The 19,878-nt window shown below is 41.2% G+C and overlaps 1 pseudogene; it reads right to left on the bottom strand.

Annotated features, from left to right (window-relative positions):
* Positions 1-16,891: 16,891 nt before the first annotated feature.
* LOC136163353 (ferritin light chain pseudogene) lies at positions 16,892-17,664 on the bottom strand (annotated as a pseudogene).
* Positions 17,665-19,878: the final 2,214 nt, after the last annotated feature.

Here is a 19,878-nt window from a genome sequence, read left to right as displayed (position 1 = left end):
CCACGACCGCGCCGGCCCCGGTCGCCCCGCCCCCGGTCTCGCGCCCCCCGCCCCCCGGGGCCCAGCTCATTGGTCCGCGCGCTCAGGGGGCGGGGCCGGACGCGGGCGGCAGGTGGGGGCGGCCTCTGGCTCTGGCGCGCCGGACTCCGACGGTCAGTCGCGCTTTGGCTTGCTGGCGGTCTTAATAGCTGCAGGACGTGTTAGCAGCCCCGTGCGACTTGTGGCAGGACCGACGGAGGAACCTTAGGAATCAGTCACCTTTTACACCCTCCAGTAGGGAGCAGGTTCTTGTTGTTTAAGTGCGTATTTCTCAGGTGGACACTGAATTATTTACAGTCAGAAATTTGGTGTTCAGTTTGTTTGATCCTACTCCTTCCCACATCCTCCTTATCCGTTTAGGAACAAAAATACATTTTATGTTTAACTTTAAAATTGCCACACTCTTTTCTTTGTTGACTGTCATTTTCGGAAAACTACACAAAATATCAACCATTATGTAGAATACCTGACTCGTGGAAGTTGCTCAATAAATGCTAGTTGAATGCATGATTCCCTAAGCATTGTACTTGACTCTTATCATTAAATGCTCCTTTACTAATGGGACTCATCAACACTTGTAGGGAAAATGAACAACCAGAATTAAACCACTTATCTAGATTTGGATCACACACCATAATGAAAAAATACAGGGTTTCTATTGAGTAGTTCAAGTACTTAGTAACACTTAACTACCAAGAATACCCTTCCTGTCATCTATGCCAAGACATAGCAGACATTCTGTGAATATTAACTGAATAAATAAGTAAAATTATGGGAAAGGAATTTGGGAAAGTTCCTCAATCTCCTCCTCCCATTAAATCTTTTTCAAAATATATTAAGCATCGGCCATAATCTCCACTCTTCTTCGTTAGTTGGGAGTAATATATTCCAAAACATTCTCAGAAAAATGGTAATTCACTTTCACAATAAAATAAATACAACTATTAACTGAGAAAGAATGAACATCAAAAATCTGTTATCTGCTGTAAATCAACTATACTTGCATAAATTTTTTAAAAAAGAAAATCTGTTATCTGGGACAAGTAGTTCATATGTTTGGTAAAGAAAATAAGAAACAAATACCTCCACCAAATTTGATAACAGTATCCCAGCACTTGCTGTTTTAAAGTCAACCAGTTTTTATCTCTAAATGTTTCTTGGTTAAAGCGGCTCAGGGTCGCGGCTTTGGAGCGTAAGGAGTCAGAGACAAATAAACACAAGTCAGAGGCATAATAGGATGCTGGATCAATAATGTAACATACATGACAGATGATATAGTATTGCTATTTATAATTATAGTATTTATCAATAGCATGACTATTCTGCCAACTGAAGTGTTCTTCATTCTTTCTATGATACACAGGATACAACCTCTACTCTGAAGCCTTCCTGTTCTCACTGAAAATCAGTCAACCTATTTAACATAGTATGGTACATGGAACCCTATACTTAGGGCACTTGTGATTCTCATGCCCTCTTTTATTGGATACTAGTACCAATATTTACTTATACTAATTAGATTGTAGAGGTCTACAGTGTTATGTTACCTAAGTCTGTGTTCAGTACACAATGGGTCCGTACTAAGTGTTTTCTGGAGAACTGTTGAGGGACTGACCAATGGGCCCAGGAATAAAAAGTCTAGGATCTGTTTTTTTTTTTTTTTAACTGTAAATTCCATTCAACCTGATATGACTAGTGAAATTAAGTGCAATGACCACAAAAATCACATGTCTAAAGCGAAGACAGTCGCAGGTACCCCGTAGCCAGAGGTGAAGGGGCTGACAATGAAAGCAGGTGCTTCAGGTATGTGATAGAGATGGGAGCCCAACCCGAAGGAGAGTCTAGGGCACAGGTGCTCTTCCTGCCAGTCATGCTTCAGTGACAACCTGTTTAGGGGAGCACAACATCCCCCACAGACAACACTTACTGAGTACTTCCATTGTGCCAGGCATTGTGTTAAGCACAGGGATTATGTTAGTGAACTTTCAACCCACCTTCAGACGCTCCTCAGTCATGGCTAAACGCCTGGGAGAGGGAAGGAGATAGTGGAAGCAGGCAGGGTGGTCCAAAGGCAGGCAGATTCCCAGTCACTGCAGCTGTCTTTGCCCCTCACTGCTGGGAGCCCTCAGAAAGAACCACGGAGAGCCCGCCAGGCCACAATGAGTACAAAGGCCCCAGATTCCAAAGTGGACAAAACTCACCAAGCAGGTTATTAATCTTGATCCTGTGATGGTTGTAATTGAGAAACAAGGAATCAATTCAGACCACATGCTGGAGATGAATGTGAAAGACATTGCAAAGATCCAAGAATCCTGTGTTGTTGTGAGGAGAGGGAACTGAGTAAGACTGACTGAAAAAAAAATAAAAAATAAAAAAACTTAAGTACATGAACATGATACCATGCTTGTTTTATGTCTAGATTAAGGTATTAAATTTCAAGCCCCAATTTGTTTATGTCATTTTAAGCTCTTTGTAAGACATTTGATGACATAAACCTCTGTGCTTGAGTCACCATGTACCATGACCCTACCTAATATCCTAATATATGTAAGGAAACTCTCCACATAATTAATGACTGGTACAAAATTATACTATTGGCCTAAAAAGTTGAATTATTGATATGGTTGTGGATAAGAGATAATGATGATGATAATAGTAGTAAGTAACTCTCCATGGTTCAGTGGTAGAGAATCTATCTGCCACTGTTAGAGACACAGGAGATGTGGGTTTGACCCCTGGATGGAGAAGATCCATTGGAGTAGGGACTGGCAACCCATTACAGCATTCTTGCCTGGAGAATCCCATGGACGCAGGAGTCTGGTGGGCTACAGCCCATGGGATCACAAAGAGTCAGACACAACTTAGAGAATGAGCATGCAGGATTTACTGTGTGCTAGACAGTGTCTTAATTATTCTTTATATTTAGTAACTCATTTAGTCCTCACAACAATCCTATGAGGTACTATCATCCCTATTTTTCCAATTAAAAACTGAGGCACAGAACAAAGGAGACTACATAAAAGATTCTTATTGGATTTTATGAAAACTGATCTTAGGATGAAGATAAGTTTGACCATACTTTTCTTAGAAAAAGATGGTGGGGAATCACTCCTCCTATTCCTCCTCTGACGTTTTTGTTGTTCCCCTGATACCCCAAGCTCCTCTTGCCTCTGCTCTTCCCTTTGCCTGGAATGGCTCCCCTGCCCCATATACCTGACTTTGCTTTCTTTCAGTCTTTCCTCAAATGTTCCATATCATTGACATGTTCCCTGACCATTTCATAGAAAAGAGCATTCCCTTCTTTGACACTCCCTATCTTCCTTACCTGCTTTATTTATTTACTTATTTATTACTACAATAGTTAACTTTATTTGTTCAGGGACTCATCTTGCAAGCATTAAACCAAACATGGGCTGTAATTCTGGGAGCCAAGATTCACATACTTCGGAAGATACAAACAAACTTCGCTCCATGTACATGGATGAAAACTAAAGGCTCATGGTTAATCACACTATAGTTTTTAAGTTTCTACAGCCTAGCAGCCAGAAATCACAGTCCTTCAGGTCCTTCTGGATGTTTCACAAGGTGTCTGTACTTTTCTTGAATTGGGCAACCTCATCACTTACCCTGCTTTAAACACTAGAAAATGCCATAGCACATATCCCTCTGCTGATTTGGTAAACTTTATTAGCTTATTTGTATATTTTTCATTTCCTCTCACTAGTGTGGAAATGTAAGCACTGTGATGAAAGGGACACTGTTTTGTTCACCATTGTATCCCTTGCCCTTGGAAAAGTACTTGGAATTAATCAATAAATAAAGAGCTTAAAGAACAGTACAGTCCATGGGGTCACAAAGAGTCAGACACGACTGAGTGACTGAACTAAACTGAACAGGCCAAACACTAGATTTATCTTTCAAAAAGATAAGTTTAACATTTTGAAAGTTTTAATCAGATAAGAAGACCTTATTACTTTGTTTGACAAAGATTTTACATTTGCTGCTTATATCCAACATACTAATACATGCCAAGTTTAATTATTTTACCTAGTCTTTGTCTGAAAGAACCATAAATAACTCTAGAATCTTAAATTATTTCCTTCCTTCTTTAAAGTGAAAGGGTGAACATTTTCTGCAGTTGTTTTTCTTTCATCTATGCCCCCAAATGCTTGCTAGATAAGAAAACAAATACAGCTATTCCTCATCTACATATTCTACTCAATGGATGATGCTGTGCCTTGGAGTGATCATGTCATCCAATTCTCAAAAACCTTTATGAGATGGGAAGACGAGATCTGTTTTCCCTGAAAGAATATCGTAATTTTCAGAGTCAGAGGATGTTAGAGCTCTACTCCATTGTCCTTCATTTTATTTGTTGTTGTTTTTTTTTTTTTAAAAAAAGCTCAGCTCAGTTTTCCCAGAGATCACAGGGTTAGTCCTTGGACTAATTAGACTGAAACTAAGACCAGGACTCTTTCTACACTAATTGACAAATTAAGGTTTTAAAATGTCCATAAGTCTATGAAATTAGGTCAGAGCCCCTACCTGAATCATTCTTAGTTTATGTGTAAATATTTAAGCTATACTCACATGTTTAAATATTAAATTTGTTCTGCAAATTTACTCCTATTATTTTAGAGGTCTGGCTTATTAAGTTACTAAAAATTATGTCCCTTGAAAAAGTGGGTGGCTTAGCATGGAACCAATGAGGAACTCAGTTTGCTTTTGAAGTAGAAAGTTGTCCTGAGGCATTCTGAAACACATGCACAGATTACTGCCTTTCTCCTGGGGAGAAGGCTGGCTGGCTTCAGGAAGAAGTAGAGCCCAGTGGAAACATTGCTAATCTCTTTCTTTATCTACACACTGAATAAATATTGCGGAACCCTGAGAAACAATGCAACCACTAGGGACTTTAATGAGTGTTTATCTTTCTAACTGCGTATTTATAGAGGGGTGACTGCCTGTGGCATGCTTGCCAGAGGATTGAGAAGGGACTACTTGTAAAAGCTGAAAACAGGTTAGTTACACTTTCACATTCTATGGCATCAGAAGAACTATTATTGTTCAATCATGTAGATATCTGGGTTTAAATTATTTTATTTTGAAACTATCTCAATAGCTGACATGTGGGACTTAAATTAGAAAAAATAAAATATGAGAAAAATAGTACTATATGACTTACGAACCCTATAATATTTACATCTCGAAATGTCTGTAAACGTTTGTGTCAAAAACCTTGAAAAATAGTGCTTGAGTATCACTGATGGATTGGCATCCTTTGCCACTGGTAAGTATGTCAAACAATAAGATTTGACATACTTATTATGCTCAATGATATATTCAGTTTAGGATGTTCATCAGTATAATTAAATTTTCCTAGGAGCTACATGTTATTAGACTTCATGAGGTCACAAGCATTACATATATCCTACTAACCAAAAAGCTGATGAAATATCTGTTATGTAACATAACTGAAACCATTAGCTTAGCATACAGGGTGGAGAACAGATGGAATGATAAACAAGCATCAAGACAACCAGTTGCCTTGCTTAAGATTTAGCCCGAGCTGGGCTACAAGGTGAGACATGGTTTAGATCTCTCTTATAAATAGATGAAGACAATCCTCTTGGTTAGAATGAACAATATCAGGCTGATTTCTAATATCTTCCATCTGGATAATAACTAAGAATCAGTGGGGGGGTGGGGGAGAGTTCCATTCTGGAAAAAAAGTTCTTGAAAAGATAAAACAAGTTTACCAAGAGACCGGAATCTAAGGAAGTGAATAGACCAATAGACAAGAGGTCTTGAAATAAAACTTGGAGTTACTTGGGGACTAAAAAATTAGAAGCATAGTATGCGGATTCTAAGGAACAGTGGATTCTAGAAGGACTCTGAACGTGTTTCACAGAGAACTGGTATTTCAATTTACACAAGCTTTCTGGAGCACCAACACATCTGTGAAATGGAGCTGCCAATGGGCAATGGCAGTGTTGTATTGGTGAAGCAGTGTTTGAAGCACAATGAAAACTGAAGGGGCTTTTCATTATTTTGTAGGTGACAGGAGGCTCTGGGAGTGGGAGTGAGGCAGGACTGTGCCAAGGAGGCAAAAATAAAGGAGATAGAGATATTACTGGGGAAATTTCTTGAGAACAAAGTAGATCACTGATTTATCAAAGAGATATAGGCTGAATTTTATCCTCTCAAAATTCATATGTTGGAGTCCTAACCCCTAGTACTTCAGAAACTGACTGGATTGGGAGATAGGGTCTTCAAAGAAATATTTAAGTAACAATGAAGCCATTAGTCTAGGCCCTAATCCAATATAACTGCATCCTTGTAAGAGATTAGGACACAGACCATGTGAAGACGAAGGGAGACCAGGTCTAGACCATGCAAAAACACAGAGAAGACAGTCATTTACAAGTTGAGAGGCATCTCAAAAAAACCCAATCATACCAACACCTTGATCTCAGACTTTTAGTTTCCAGAATTGTGAGAAAATATATTTCTGTTAAGCCACTCTGTCTGGGGTACTTGGTTATGGCAACCATAACCAACATATAAGACAACACAAAGTCCTAGAAATTAATTAATTAGCTAATTATTCCATCAATGAATTCTAGTTGGACCCAAGACCATAATATCAAGTCCAAGTTTAGCTGAAAGTTGCCATTATCCAACTCATTTAGTGGGCCATATCTTCTTTGTAATACTCAAGAGATGCAGTGAGTCAATATCACTCCTACTCTGGGGTGTAGACCAGGATGCAGCATCCTATCCATTGTAATATTATCATTAAAATCAGAAGGCAGGATGTTTACAAGCCCGGTGTTTTGTGAGTATTTTCAGAGGGAGGAAGCTGATTGGTTTCTGCTCAGAGTAGAAGGGTTGCCCTGGTCTCTTCATTTGTATCCAGTAGGGAAAGATTTGAGAGTGACAATTTTAAGGATACTATTTCTGCCACTGTAGGTAGTGTTAGTGGCTAGTTAATACTAGTAATTTCATCACAATACTTGGTTCATAAAAAGAGCTTGATCAGTGTTCATTTACTTTTCTATTGTTTTTGGTTCTATAGCATTTCACAGTGTACAAAGCTACATTATCTCAATTTATCTTCAAAATAAGTTGGTGAAATATGAGTTACTGTCATCATTCTTATTCGGATTTCTCATGAGAAAGCTGTATCTTAATAAAGATAAGCTTTTTACCCAAAATTGCACAAACTAAGAGCAGAGACTGAACTCAAAGTGAGGTCACCTGTCTCCTCAAGCAGGCCTCTTTCCAATACCCCTACCAGCTCTAAATAGTCCTATTCCACACTGCAAGCTTCAAATAATCCACTTTGATTTGAAAAAATGACATATTCTGTATTCATCAAGTATTCTAGTTAATAAAGAGTTTTTGATATTTCTTACACAAATTGTACCTGTCTTACAAATCTACATGACTAAATTACATGCCACATGTAAGTGGATGTAAGAGGAGACTGTCACCAAAACTTCCTATAAGTTACTTTTCACACCATTGGCCTTGATTCAGAATTTCTAAAGAATGAGCACTTTTTAAAAGAATATTTATTTATTTATTTTTTGGCTGTGTTCAGTTCTCACTTGTGGCACATGGGATATCCATTGTGGTGGTGGGCTTATGTGTGTGAGGTGGGGGGCAACAACATTGTTTCTATAGGATGCACCTTTTGATTCTTTTGCTACATATACAAGCAAACTTTTGGAATGCAATCCATTCCTTAGATGGGAGCTCCTTGAAAATTAAGAATTTCCTTATATGATTCAGAAGACATTTCAGGAATCTCACAATGTCTACAAATGATTATTATGACACATGTGCCATACCCCAATGATAAATGCTCTTTAGATGCAGAGGACTGACTAATAAGACTTCCGATGATGATAAGACATAAATGAGATTACATAGATGTTGCTATGCTATTGGAAATTCTTTCAGAATCCATGATAGCACCTGAATGAAGTCCAGCATATACAATGACTGATGACTCACCCCACACTCTTTCCTTCAAAGAGAAGGAAGTTGATAGAACCCCAGGTCAGAGATATTGAACCAATTATTAGGTGTGATATACAAAGGTTAGTTAAAATAAAACTTTAACACCCTAGAAGTAGGGGCAACTGAGAGAGACATTCACTACAGAGGCATTCACTCTTAGCTCCAGATCACTGAGGTCCTACATAAGTAGGGTAACCAACCTTGTATTCTGATTTGCCTCTATGATTTAGTGGCTAAGTCATGTCTGACTCTTGCAACCCCATGGGCTGTAGTCCACCAGGCTCCTTTGTCTATGGGATTTCCCAGGCAAGGATACTGGAGTGGGTTGCCATTTTCTTCTCCAAGAGATCTTCCTACCCAGGGATCAAACCCAGGTCTCTTGCAGGCAGTCTCATGCGTTGCAGGCAGATTCTTTACCAACTGAGCCACCAGGGAAGCCTCAGGCAGATTCAATCAATGTCTGTTATTCAGCTGTAATTATTAAAAAATCTTCTTCTCACTCTCAGAAATGTGCCAGTTTGTGCAATACAGTATGTGGGCAGTCTGGTCATAGGAAAATTTAGGTAAAGTATTGCCTGGTCTTCTGATTTTTCAAGCCATAAATTTACATTTTAAAGAACATCTTTGGATTTTTTTTTTTTTAAGTGGCCAACAAATTCCAAAAGTTTAAACATTTTGTTCAGACCAAAGAAAACTTCTTAGGAGCAGGATCTGACCTGGGAGCTGCCAGTTTGCAGGCTCTAGATTAAAACCTCAGACTGATATGACAGTGTTCTTTGGTTTGCCTATTTGGAGAACATATTTCTCTTGTAGCTGGTGACAAAGGGTCTTAGGTTGCTTCCCACAAGAGAGGGCATTCTTGCTCTAGGAAGGGCCATCAAAATCTGTGTGGGATCAGGTAATATGATATGAGCACCTTAAATCTGCTATTCTAGGCCTTGCAATGATTGTAACTAGTATTTCCCCTGTTCTTTTGCCAACAAAGGTCCATCTAGTCAAGTCTATGGTTTTTCCAGTGGTCATGTATGGATGTGAGAGTTGGACTGTGAAGAAAGCTGAGCGCTGAAAAATTTATGCTTTTGAACTGTGGCATTGGAGAAGACACTTGAGAGTCCCTTGGACTGCAAGAGGATCCATCCAGTCCATCCTAAAGATCAGTCCTGGGTGTTCATTGGAAGGACTGATGCTGAAGCTGAAACTCCAATACTTTGGCCACCTCATGTGAAGAGTTGACTCATTGGAAAAACCCTGATGCTGGGAGGGATTGGGGGCAGGAGGAGAAGGGGACAACTGAGGATGAGATGGCTGGATGGCATCACCGACTCAATGGACATGAGTTTGAGTAAGCTCTGGGAGTTGGTAATGGACAGGGAGGCCTGGCATGCTGCAATTCACGGGGTTGCAAAGAGTCAGACACGACTGAGCGACTGAACTGAACTGACTGATAGGCATTATATGCATGCTTAGTCGCTCAGTTGTGTTTGACACTTTGTGACTCCATGGACTTCAGCCCACCAGGTTCCTTTGTCCGTGGGGATTCTCCAGGACAGAATACTGGAGTAGGTTGCCATGTCCTCCTCCAGGGGATCTTCCCAACCCAGGGATAGAACCCACGTTTCCTGTATTGCAAGCAGCTTCTTTACCATTTGAGCCACCAGGGAAGCCCAAGAATACTGGAGTGGGTAGCCTATCCCTTCTCCAGGGGATCTTCCTGACCCAGGAATCAAACTGGGGTCTCCCGAATTGCAGGCAGATTCTTTACCAACTGAGCTACCAAGGAAGCCCCGCATGCGTTACTCGTTTACTCCTTACTGTAAGTCTGTAAGGAAGATGCTACTGTCTCCATTGTTCTAATGAAGAAACTGAGACTTAAGTGCCTGACTAGTCTGAACAAGGCCACCCAACTAGTAAGTGGTGAAACCAGGGTCTGAACTTCTCACAAACCTAACACCGAAGCTCCAAAGGCCATGCCTTTTTTCTGTGTCTGCTGCTTTCCCAAGGTGGAAAGATCAACTTTCTCTTTCCCTTGGGACATTTTTCATTTGAATAAACCCTTTTTGACCTCTTGTCATGATGGAAAATTATGCTCTTGACTGGGTTTGTAAGAAGACAATTTCTGGCTTTTATTTAGGGCTTTAGGTCAGAGGTCCAGTGGTTCACCCAAAATCTCTGGGAATGGGGGACCCCACAGGAGTTTAGAGCCAAAGTCCCACTTAGTCATAAGCACTGTTCATTTACCAGGTGGCCCTTCTACTCAGACCCTTTGAGAATCTATAGTGGTGCTAGGCAGCTGGTCAAAGATTTTAAGGTTTCATAACCCCGGTCATCTCTGTATTTGGTATCCATTTTAGAGATACAAGTAACAAACAGACCTCTTCTAATGGGGACTAAGAAAAGCATAGGATTTTCTTTCCGTTATTAATTTGACCAGAGGTTGGGAAATGCTTAATATGTTATACTGGATTGAATAACCACCTCCCCCAAATTCGTTTCTGCTTGGAACTTCAGAACATGACCTTATTTGGAAATAAGGTATTTGCAGATCTAATTAGTTAAAATGAGGTCATACTGGATTACAGAGAACCCTGATCTGATGACTAGAATCCACATAAGAAGAGAAAGAGACACAGAGACCAATACACAGTGAAGGTGGCCGTATAAAGATAAGTAGAAATTAGAGCAATGCAGCTGTCAACCATGGAACACCAAGGACTTCAGGCAATCATCGGACCCTGGAAAAGGCTAAGAAGAATTATTCTCTAGAGCTTTCTGAGAGAATATGTTCCCACCAGTGCCTTGATTTAGGGCTTCTGGCCTCCACAGCTGTGAGAGAATACAGTTCTATTGTTTTAAACCATCCAAGTTTATGGTCATTTGTTACAACAGCCACAGGAAACTAATACACATAAAGAAAACTATTTGAATACTGTAATTCCCTTTCAGGATGCAACAGAGGAATCTGTGTTGAATATTTAAATTCAGAGTTCATAAGTCAAAAGTTCAAGAACTATTTCATGACTCACTATTAGTTAAAGAACAAACTATTCGGGGAGTAAAAGTTCCCTCCCTATACAATGCAAAAGCATCTGTGGAATTTCTACAGAGGACCAGAGGCGTCCAGTATGTTGATTCAATATGGCTCAATTCTGAGCTAATCCTGACCAAGACTAGCTGTGATAGGGAATCCCTCTACCAATCTAATACCATTAATCATACTGTGCTAGCCTGAAATCTGATATGACTGAGGTGAGTCACAGGCATTGGCATGTGCATTATGTAGTAGTATCTTCCCACTCTTTGCCACGTGTACTCTATTTATCTGCTTGGTGTCTGACTCAGTTTCTCTCCTAGGATTTTGACAACATCACCAGCTTTCATTTCTCCAAGGGTAAATCCCTGCCTTACTCTAACCTCTGGCTGAGATCTATCTCAAATTGGATGGACTCTGCATTGGGAAGAAGTATAAGAGTACTCTTATACTCTGAGTACTGAAATGTCCATTGCTCCCTTCAGAGGAAAGCTAGTCACAGCTCCTACATCCTGATCTCAGCTGATTCAAACAAATTTGGATGTCTCATCCAAGACCAGCCCATCCATAGGCCTATCAGTGTTCTATGAGGCAATCTGGCAAGGGAGCTCTACCCAGTGAGGGAAAAGGTAAGCAACAGCACCAAGAAGACCTACGTCGGATAGTTTCAATAGGAGGTCACTGTAGAGCCCCTGCTGTTGGTAGTACGAACAGAAGTTGAAAAGACACACAGAAAGCAGAAACCACGAGGTAGCAGATGCCATTAGTGAGCGGAAACCAAGAGACAAAGAAAAGAAAACAGGAAGTTGGATGTGGCAGGAGTAGTAAAAACAGAGACTGAGAGTAGCTGCATCACTTTAAAGCTTGCAGAGCATTAGAGTCAGGCTGAGAGGTATGCAGGCACATAGGATAACCCAAACTGTATTATATTCTGAAGTGGCTTTGAGTTCTTAGATGATGGTCTGGCCCCTGAAGCACAGCTGTGCCCCAAAGAGTGTTCCCTTTCTCACACTCTACATCCCTAGAAGACACCATCCTCGTATCCCCACCCCCAGTCTCCCCATTAACTAAGGTAAGTGGGTTTCTGTTCTCTAAACTTACAACTTTTTACTTCTGTTTACTTATTTTGTTTTTGACTTTTCCACTTAAAATTTTACAATATACTCATTTTCCCATGCCATTTTGGATTCCTCAGAAGCATGATGTAGTGTGGCTACATAATAGTACGTTTTCCAGAAGTTCTTTATTTTTGCCAGATCAGTTCTCTATCTTTGAATGTTTGTATTTCCTCCAATTTTCCTTGAGTATGAATGTCACAGTGGTGAACCTCCTTGTATGTAAAGCTGAGCCCACATCAGCCTTTCCTTAGATTAAATCCCTAGAAGTGGAGTTTTGGGTCAAAGGGTGGGCCTATTTTTATGAATCTTTCTACATATCACCAAATGGGCTTCAGAAAGAATATACCTATTCGTAATCTTGGCAGCAGCATATCAGAATTGCCATCTTACCACAGCAGCCCTTGAGTTCTTTCTCCCATGTGTTAACATTAGTTGCTTTGAGCCTCAGGAATTCTTGCTGGCTCCTCTCTGAGTCTTTCTTTGTTAGGTTCTATCCTCGTCCTCATCTCATCTCCAACATTTGTAATTGGTACCCAGACATCCAAAGCTACCCCTTCCTTCTCGAGACTAAGAAGGCTCCATTTGGGAAGAACATTAATGGCCTTTGCTAGACTAGTCAGTGGAGGTCTGGAATGATCTTTGGCTTACTGGCTGAAACATGAGATGCAGGGGCTTCAGGGGGTTTGGGAAGTGATTCTCCCTAATGTCCCTCTGTAGTTCCTTCCACTTGCTTTCCATGGGCTTTTGAGTTCACTCAAGGGAGTCCCATCCTGTACCCCACCAACAAGCTGGGATCCACTCCTCCTACATTATGTTTTGCCTGTCCCATTTCCTGGGGCTGGGCCACTCACTCTTCTCTACCTCTATTGGATAGACTTCCCTTGAAGCTTTAGCTTTACATCTCACAATCCTCCAACCCTAATCCTCTATTCCCCGCCTCCATACTCCTGATCTCAGCCAGGAGCCTGTGAGGCCATTCCCTTAAGCTGCCCTTCTGTGTTAGCTGTCCCTTTGACTTCGACTTCTAGGAAGTAGGGCAATATTTTCTATGCTCTCTTGGCCTCTTATTGCCATCATCTTCTCTGGATTGCCACCTCTGCCCTACTTTTGCCCCTGACTCTGGCAACTTTCTATCACTTTGGCTCAGGGGTTCTTCTCTGTTTCCAGCAAGCTCTGGCCCTTGCACTGCAAGTCTAGTGAGAAACTGACACTTCAAGGCCTTGCTCCAGGATATTAAGGGAGTGTACTAAATGTGCACCGAAGGGCTGTGGCAGTTGGCCAGCTTCATCTTAATAATCCTTATTTCACTCCCCAGGCTTATCCCCTCCCTGTTCAACTTCCATGTAGTCCTTCCTGCCTCCCATTTGTTAAAGGTCGGTCTCTGGCATTGGCATCTTGGTTAACCTTCCCTCTGGCCCCTGGCCCACCATAGGATATCCTTGTTCCCTCCTTGGCTCTCCCCTCCTGCCTTGGCATTACTGGCCTGGTCTGGCTTCCCCATGGGCTGTATTCACAAGGTGCCTGGGCAGGGCTGACCTGGCATTCCTGAGGGCCCTGCCTTCTTCCTGGCTCTGACCCTGCTCTAGAAGTTATGTAGATGGGCTCTTTTAACCCCTTCAGTTTCCTCCCTAAAACTTAAGGGCTAATACTTGACCATGCGCAGCTTAGGCTCAGACCAGCTTTTTATAGAAAACCTTTTCCAGGGACATGACTTGGAAAGGAATGTGGAAAACAGGGGCAGCCCCTCAGATCTAAAGAAATTCTAACAAACCAACCATCAGCCATTGTCTAGAATGCCCTGATCATCCTCCTGTGGGATAGTCTTACCCAAGTCCACATCATCAATTACTGGGAGCTACCACAGCACTTTCAGCACACAGCTGGCATCTCCTCTCCTTGCTGTTGCTACCTGTTCCCCAAGTCCCAGTGACTTTCCTTAGACTTGCGGCTGACTGAATTCCACTGCTTCAGGGGTGGAATGGCTGGTGTCCTTAGTAAGTGCAACAAGTCGGGCTATTTCACCAGAAGTAATGGGGAACACCTCAACCAAGAGGTTGGGGTGATATCTCTTGGTTTGTGAAACCAAATCCAAATCCACGGGTAGAGTCTGGTCCTCTCTATCCACGCTAGCAGCTGTTAGAGACTTGGCACCAAACCAGGAATGTGCATGTAGGGATTTTAGGGAGAATCACTGTTCTTGTTTCTGGCCTATTTTATGAGCCAGCAGGCTCAAGTCATTAAAGAATCCACCTGCCATGTGGGAGATCTAGGTTCGATCCCTGGTTGGGAAGATCCCCTGGAGGAGGGCATGGCAACCCACTCCAGTATTCTTGCCTGGAGAATCCCCATGGACAGAGGAGCCTGGTGGGCTGCAGTCCATGGGGTTGCAAAGAGTTGGACATGACTGAGCAATGAAGCACAGTGCGGGAAAGGCACATGGTGGCATTCTCTCTGATCAAGCTGCTTCTGATGAAAAGGAACCCAAACCTACTGCGTTCAGGCAAATGGAATAAGAGGAGGGGTTGGCCCTTCTAAGGTCAACTAGGAGAGCAGTGGGTTTCACAGGCAAATTGACTGACACATCCAGGGGAGCAAGTCAGTCAGGCTCAAATGCCAGGCTAAAGGGACACTGGTCATGGTCATTCTCCTCCTTCTCCAGTATGCTTATTCCTGGGCTCCCTCCTCTCCATACAGAGACAAGGAACTTCCAAAGCTCATGCTTCTCTAGAAACTTCTCTCCACAGAGTTTATATTCTTTCCTTTCCAAATTATGGTGAGGAATTATCAGAGCTTCAAATAGGATTCTGAGTCTCTCATCCTTTCTGCTAGAGAGGGACTAAATTTTCCTGAATATTGAGCTTACTGTGCCCACCTAAGAGCTAATGATATCTCCTTGCCTCTCTTCTCTTTCCCCTCCACTTTTCTCTCCTCCACACTTCATGGACTGAGTGCCCTTCAGTGCTGCTGACTTTGCTTCTTTTCATTTACATTATGGTGGGGTTCAGGGTATAAAAAATGAAGAGAGTCTGGGAAAACCAACTCGTTCCATAAAATAAATCTGGTTCTAAAGAGGACTCTTGGAGTCAATGGAGTATCTGCTAGCCATTTAGTTACTAAGTTCATAATAACTTATTTTTAGCATTCATAACCTCCCATGCTGTGAGGTTTCCCATACTAAGCTTTCTGAATCAAACTTTGTGGTTCCAGAGACACATGTACAAATAAATTATTTGTGACAATCAATCATCAGCTCTTGGAGAAAGTGCACTCATCGGCCTCCTTTAGGCTTTACAGCACTGGGCACCCAATGACTGAGGAAACCGAGTCTCATAAATGTGATGTGACTTGCCCAAGGTTGCATGAGTTAATGGAAGAACTAGGACAAGAACTCAGATCTTCTGTCTTCAGTCCAGGAAATCTTTCCATTACACTGTCATGCCTTCCTTAAAACTTTGTTCATCTTTGGCTGACACAACCCTCTCTTGAGTTGAAATTACTTCCATAGCTTAGAAATAGATCAGTTGCCTGTTTAGCATTTTCTTTCTGGCTTTCTGCAATGGGGTCTCAGAATAAAGCCTGCTAAAGTCTGTGACTGGATCTTAGATCCTGAAAGGTTGTGCTAATAATCCCAAAACTGTAAAGGGTGTTTTGGTGTGTTCTCACTTACGCTGTAGCTCTACAGCCTTGGTTTCCAATGGCCGTCATGTCACAGTGCTTGAATGTGGATTATGGTTACAATGTACCTTGAGTAACCCTTTCTTAAATTCTTGGAGGAGGTAAAAGTACAGTATGATTATCAAATCCTGTGTACATTTCTTCTTCTTGTGAATATTTAACTCACCTACCTTTTATCTCCCATCATAGACACGAATGTAATAGTTAAATGTAGTAGAAAGGCAGTTCAGCATAAAGCCTAAAATGGTAGATTCTGAAGTCAAACCAATCTGGGATTATATTTTGACATGGCCACTTACTAAATGTGTGACCTTGGGTAAATTATATAATCTCTCCAGGATCTGATTTTCTTCTTCATAAAATAAGTATTATTTGAAATAATTATAAAAATAATCCATGAAAAGGGATTAACCCTGGGTAAGGCCAATAGCAAATGTATTCCTTCAAACTACCTCAATTCATGATATAATAAGAGCCTGAAAATTCAAGTTATTAGATGAAACTATTGCATTTCTTTGGCATATTGGCAATATTAATATTTGTCCTGTTACTTTGTCCTTCTTTCTCCAGCTCTTTTGATTATTTTTACACTGTATAAGCTTCAGTAAAACACAAGATTCTTCTGACAAACAGAAAAGAATGATTAGTAAATTTCGCAAATTATAGTTTTGTTTAATACTTTGTTTTTTTTAATTAGTTGTGTCTATCAATTCAGATATACATTTTGAATATAACATTCAAACTCTCAATTCAATTAAAAATATTTGTATTAAATGGCAAGACCTGTAGGAAACATTTGATATGTTAATTTTAAAAATATCCACTTTACTAATTCCCCTCCTTTCTTTAAATTTATGGTCAAATCTCACCTTATTAACGGGGCTTACTCTGATCATCGCATTTATTTATTTATTTATTTTATGCTGCAAAAAGCTTTATTGTTTCCATTTGGTCCAAGGCTTCAGAGAGGGCTCCAGGATGTTAAAAAGCTGCCTAGTGGCTGCAGAGAGGGGCTTCAGGCAGCCCTGATGTTAGGTGGGTTCTTCAAAGGCCACTGGTCTCCAGAAGCTCCTAGTCGTGCTGGAGGGTGAGCCTCTCGAAGAGATACTCGCCCAACCCAGCCTGGGGACCGATCAGCCTGCGGAGGTTGGTCAGGTGGTCACCCATCTTCTTGATGAGCTTCAGTTCCTCATCTAGGAAGTGGTTCTCCAGGAAGTCACAGATTTGGGGGTCTCCGCGGGCAGAGGCCAGGCCATGCAGATTCAACAAGGCTTGATTTAGGTTCTTCTCTACGAGAAGAGCGGCTTCCATAGCGTCCTCGGTTTTACCCCACTCATCTTGAGATGGCTTCTTCACGTCCAGGAAGAGGGCGCGGCCGGCACGCTGGTTTTGCAGTTTCAAGAGACGCTCCGCGCCCTGGCGCTTCTCCTTGGCCAATTCGCTAAAAAAGTGACCCACACCTTCTAGAGCCACATCGTCGCGGTGGAAATAGAAGCCCAGAGAGAGGTAGGTGTAGGAGGCCTGCAGTTGCAGGTTAACCGGGCCGTTGACGGCGGCCTCCACCTCGGTAGAATAATTCTGACGAATCTGGGAGCTCATGATTGGTCGGTAATAAGGAGTTAAAAAATGGTGGCTGGTCCTGGTGATCGCGGACAGCTGAGTGGCTGACTCCGGAGGTTGAGACTGGAAAAAAGGTTGGAGGGTAGTCGGAGGCTGGAGCAAGGGGCGTCCTTGGGTCTGTTCCATCCAAGCACTGTTGAAGCAAGAGACAGATCCGCGGGGCCGCCGAGCGCACTTCTTGATCATCGCATTTAATTCTGCAAGTTTTCACCTTTACTCAGTCCTGCCACACACACACACTCCCGCCTCCCACCAACACACACACTGGCCACCCCGCACCACTTTATCTTGCTCAATTATTTTTCCATAGCACTTATCATCTAACATACTATTTAACTATGTTTATTGTATGTTTCCACATGGATAGGGGGTTCCCTCTTTCTCTCTCTCATTAATATGTCCCAAGTGCCTATAATAGTGCCTGGGATATAGTAAATGATCAACTAATACAGGCAATATCAGTTGAATGTTTGTTAAATAAATATACTGGCATATTTAATTAAAGTAGGTCTACTTAAACTATCAAATGATTATCTTCTATAGTAGAAATATAGACAAATCCCTGAGTCATTAATTTCTATTTGTCTTTTCATGTGCATGTGTGCTCAGTCATGCCCAGCTCATCGAGACCCCATGAACTGTAACCCACCAGGCTCCTCTGTCCATGGGATTTTCCAGACAAGAATACTGGAGTGGGTTGCCATTTCCTACTCCAGGGGATCTTACCCAGCCAGGGAAGCAGATTCTTTACCACTGGCGCCACCTGGGAAACCCATATATGTATGCATGGGTGATACGCATAAATGCACATATATCCACATATGTAAGGAGATAATTTTTGTTGCAGTAACTATTAAGTCTGCAACAGAGTATATTTGTTTTTTCTTTTTTTCTTTTTCTATTTTGAGGCAATGTTTATTTCAAAAAACATAGATATTTCTTCAAATATCCTACAGAGCAATGAATACCCTGGGGTGAAAGTCCAGAAAAAGTTCCTTTGCAAAACTCCCAGAATTGAGTCCAGTTTTGGCCATAATCCAGTCAGACAACTGAATCATTTACCATGTTGGTGTTTGAGTATGGAGCATCATTTTAGAGCAAAGCTCTGAAGGAATTGATTTTTACCTAAATAAATCTGCTTCTTGCTGCTTAGTCCTAGTGGACCGACTTGATTCATTTATTCATGAACATTCATTTAATTAACTTATTCATTCTCACCATTTGTCAGGCATTGTGCTAGCTCCTGGTTATATATGATGTATATATGATGTAATACATGATGAAAGGAGACAGTTCATTCCTTTAAGGAATATAATGTAAGCAAAGTAACGGGCAGCTAAAAAGGCAGTTATAATGAAGTATAAGTGCCTCTGTACAGCTGACAACAGGATGCTAAAGGAACACAAAAGGTTAGGATATATTCACAGTCTCTAATAACCCAGACTGCTGCCAAGTTCACCTTTAGACAATCAAAAATTTGAGATTAGATCAGCCCTTTTGTCTGCTCTGGAATGGCAGTTGCTTGTGGCCGGGAATAGAGGGGGCAAACTTTATTATTATCATTATTACTATTACTAGTAATATTACATTTTTAATGATAATGATAATTATGAAGAAAAGGCAGTTTACAGAACAGGAAATAAAATCTTACTATAATTAAAGCAATACAAATTAAAATAATAATTCAATAGATTTAGTCAATTACTGAGTACCTACTGTGTTTCAGGCATGTTAAAGGTGCTGCAGATACCGCAGAGACGAAAGCCTGCAAAGTCATGGCTCTCAAAGAGCTCATATTCTTTGCCAAATAAACAATAAGAGATACAGCAGAGACATAAACAAAGGAACAAATAATAGGTAGATAACTATAATTAAAGTCACAGCTGAAGCCCAGTTTACAGTGGGTCCGTTGGATCCATGGATCTAAGTAGGGTCATTTCTCTTGTCCTCAAGTGTTTGATTGATGTTGACAAACACGGAAGTTGGAGATAAAGAAAGTCAAGGGGATGAACAATAATGTTACAGTTCTGCTCCAGCATTTTGTTAACTACCCTGCTTGTCATAATATGGTCTGAAAAAGAGAGCTGGACTTCCCTCAGTACATAATTACCTTGATAATGTCATTCTGATCAGGCAAAAAAAAAAAAAAGCAACAAAGAGAGATGGTTAGTATGCTGGAGATCTTGTTCAGATACATACACACCAGAGGGGGGGAAATAAAACCTACAAAGATTCAGAAATTTGCCACATCAATAAAGTTTTTCAGTGTCCAGTGGTCAAGAGGGTGTTAGAATGTGCCTCCAAAGTAAGAAACATTACTGCATCTTACATTCTCTACTACAAAGAAAGAAACCTTTGGGATTCTGGAAGCAA

Source organism: Muntiacus reevesi, chromosome 1 (genome assembly GCF_963930625.1).
Source record: "Muntiacus reevesi chromosome 1, mMunRee1.1, whole genome shotgun sequence".
Classification (NCBI taxonomy): Eukaryota; Metazoa; Chordata; class Mammalia; order Artiodactyla; family Cervidae; genus Muntiacus; species Muntiacus reevesi.
This window is presented reverse-complemented; position numbering and strand designations above follow the sequence as displayed.